Source organism: Thamnophis sirtalis, unplaced genomic scaffold (genome assembly GCF_051295495.1).
Source record: "Thamnophis sirtalis isolate CommonGarterSnake01/CBP01778 unplaced genomic scaffold, rThaSir2_p1.2 scaffold_7, whole genome shotgun sequence".
NCBI lineage: Eukaryota > Metazoa > Chordata > Lepidosauria > Squamata > Natricidae > Thamnophis > Thamnophis sirtalis.
Genome location: NW_028261387.1, coordinates 13461157 through 13464595, shown reverse-complemented (window position 1 = coordinate 13464595; position 3439 = coordinate 13461157). Strand labels below are relative to the sequence as shown.

Genomic DNA, 3439 nt, shown 5'->3' with positions numbered 1-3439 from the left:
TGGGTATAACAGTTGAGCAGTCAACGTTGATTTTTCATGAATGGATTCGAAAATTAATAAGTAATAAAATGAAGAACCTTTCCGTTGATTTCTTTTAAAAGATAAAACTAGTACAAATAATCTATCTGAAGAACAATAACAACAGCACAGCTGTGCCCTCCGTTATATTGCACTACATGAGATGTTTTTATCTTCTGCAGTATGTCTTCACAATATATATAGCGCAACGTATTTCACCTTTTAATCATTTTTAATATTGCTTCACATTACCTGTCAGTTACATGTTTCTTACAAAATAGCTTTGAATGCCTAATAGATATGCACATATGTTTCCTTCTCTCTCTTTTTTTCTCTTCACTAAAAAAAACTGTCAGCAAATCTATATCAACCAGCCAAAAGGACCATTGTTAGTATTTGTATCATGAAAGAGCTCCTTGTAAAAACAAAAAAGGAGAAATTTTTATCCCGTGCTAATTTATTTTATTTTTTTTTTAAAAAGGATTTTACATTTGACAAGACTAAATATACACTTAAGCTGCTAATAAAGACAAATCCCGTGGGAGAAGAAACTCATTTCAGGCAATCTCGGAAGTTTTTTTGTTTCCAAATCAAAAGCGAAAATGCTTCGCTTATGTGTAATTTTAAAAGCTTCAATAGAAGAAGCACAGTAATGGCTTTGCACTTTTAAAAACCTCTCGTAAAATGGCTTCATTCAAATTATATACATTTTTAACATGCAGACCTAGTGGTTGCCAGCATGGTGATAGATACATAATGCACTTTTGTATCCTTGATCGGCAGAGAGTGGGGGGGAAAGAAAGAACATTTGGCTCACGCATTAGCGAGTGGGGACTCAGGGAAGTACCACAAGGGGGCAGCCCAAAAGAAAGCTGAATGCAAACTAATTTCTTTTTTTCTTTTTTTTTAAATATACTTTCAGTTTTATTTGCAGCGTACATTTAGACCCTGGATGGATACAGCATCACTCGGATCCGGTGTCCAATGGCTTTGGCGGGCAAGTTGGAGCGGAATTTGGCTCGCACCATGCTGCTGCTCCCGTGGGCACGGGTCACCTTCCCCCAGATGACTCTGGTCCGATTGGGCTTCCCCCCGAGAGTCACCGTGTTGTTTTTGGCTTTGTAGACGTAGCCGCATTTTTTGCCCAAGTAGAATTCGGTCTCGTTGCAGGAGTAGACGCCTTCCACTTTCAGCAGGGCAGTGTGCTCCCTCTGGTTTCGGAGGCCTCGCTTGTAGCCAGCAAAAGTGGCCTTGCACCACAACCTGCCCGTCATTTTGTTGCCTTAGAAGTCCCGTTTCCAGCAGGCCTCTGCAAGCAGCGGCCCAAAATGGCGGCAGCGAGAAAGAAAAGCAATGCAAACTAATTTCAATAAGATTCAAAAAGCATGGGGCTTCTTGTAAGTAAGAGCAAGATAATATATTAAATGAAACACTTTTTAAAAAATCTCTCCAGGTTATATTTTTGTTCTGGTAGAGATAATGATGGAAGTCACCAAAAATAGGAGGGGGTGGGCGGGTGGAGTAAAAGTTAGCTCTAGTCCAGGGGCCGGATCCGGCCTGTGGGGTGCTTAGATCTGGTCCGCAGGGCTGCCCTGGAAACAGTGAAGGACCAGCCCGTGGTGCCTCTGCCAGTGAAGGAGCTCGGGAGGGCCACGTGTAGTTTCGCTGTCAGAGGGTTGCAGAAGGCCATTGCAGTCAAAAATGGAGCTCGCAAGGGCCCAGGCAGCTCTCCTGAGATCAGGGCCGGATTTAGATGAAAAGAGGCCCTAAGCTATTCCACTTATGAGGCCCTTTCACCTCCCATTTTTAAGTTTGTAAATTACATGAGAGACAATAAAATACATCATTACTGTGATATATATCAATATATATAGCTGGCCTCCCGACGGAGGGCGGCTCTGCTCTGCGGCAAAAGCAGCGAGGCCAGCCGCCGCCCCTGCTGCGCTCAGCTGCCTGGCTCAGCCCCCTTGCCCTCACCTGCCTGGCCGCTGGTGGGCTCCGCGTCGACGGGGCAGCTACTGGGAACAGCCGCACCTCTCACCCGACCGCCGGTGCCGGGAACGTGGGCGGGCTCCCCAACTGCCGCGGCGATGGAACGATCTTAACCAATACATCTTTATGTTTGTTTATTAGTCATATGCGTAGAATTTCTTCTTATTTTCGGTTCAGTGTTTTAGTGTTCACTGTTTTTAGAATAGTGTAATTTGAATTTTGCTAACAATTTGAATGTAGGCCCCTCTTGATCTTAAGGCCCTAGGCTGAAGCCTAGTTAGCCTATAGGAAAATCCGACCCTGCCTGAGATCCATTTTCACTGGCAGAGAGTTTCAGGAGACGGTCACAGAGCAAAAACAGAGCTCACAAGTGCCATGGGTGGCTCTCTCGAGCTCCGATTTCATTGGCAGAGGGTTGCAGGAGGCCATGGCAGCCAAAAACAGAGCTTGGGAGCCCGTTTTCGCTGGCAGAGCACTTGGGCCACCACAGGCACCCTTGACACAAGTAACGTTGAGCTGGCCACGCCCACCCCAGCCACACCCACCCTGGCCCCACAATGCTAATGCGGCCCTCAATGGAATGGAGTTTGACACCCCTGTTCTAGTAGAATACCTGGTGGTTTTATGAGGATATTATGAAGCAACAATACTGATGTGAATTGGTCTTTGCTACTTCCAAAACTGATTCTCAGATTTGACAACTTGAAGATCTGTGGACTTCAATTCCCAGAATTCTGCAGTCAGCTATGCCAAATTTGAAAAACATCATACCCTAGTGTTTATTTCCTTTCTTCCTGTATATTTGGGTGATTTTCTTTATATAAGTACTAATTGGAACCAAACCTCCTCAAACTTTTGAGATCAAATAATATTAGCTACATACTTTGTATATAAAGATTACATATATAAAATGATTATATCTAGATTGCAAACACCCAAATCTGAGAATGAATTCAGATTACTCACCCCTACATTAGGGAGTAATATGTTTGAATAGTTTATATCCCCCATTTATTAAGAAGTAAAACAATCATGCTAACAATGTGCTTATTAAGTATGTTGAATCTAAAAATTGTACATTAAATGTTAAGTTATGGTCAGGGACCATTTTTGCTGAAAATGGAAAAATGTGAACTGGTAATTTCTGAATTTGACAATTAACAATTAACACAATTAAGATTTTGGGGGACTGAAATGATCATTTAATATTAAGCAGGGAGAGGGATAATGAGTTTGTTGCCAACTGCTGTTGAGAAATGCAGAAGTTACTTTGTTAACTATCCTCCTTTATTCTTTCTTTAACTGTTCTTTCATGCACGTTATTTTCTCCTTTTCTTTAAATATTTCTATATCTGTCTTTTAGCTATGTAAAAACCTTTGATTAAAAAAAGGGCCATGGAAGTCAATTTATTTAGCATTTAGCATAGGT

At 42.2% G+C, this 3439-nt stretch overlaps 1 pseudogene; it reads right to left on the bottom strand.

Moving 5' to 3' along the window:
* Positions 1-929: 929 nt before the first annotated feature.
* Positions 930-1363, bottom strand: LOC148044541 (large ribosomal subunit protein eL33 pseudogene; annotated as a pseudogene).
* Between the last annotated feature and the right edge of the window lie 2076 nt (positions 1364-3439).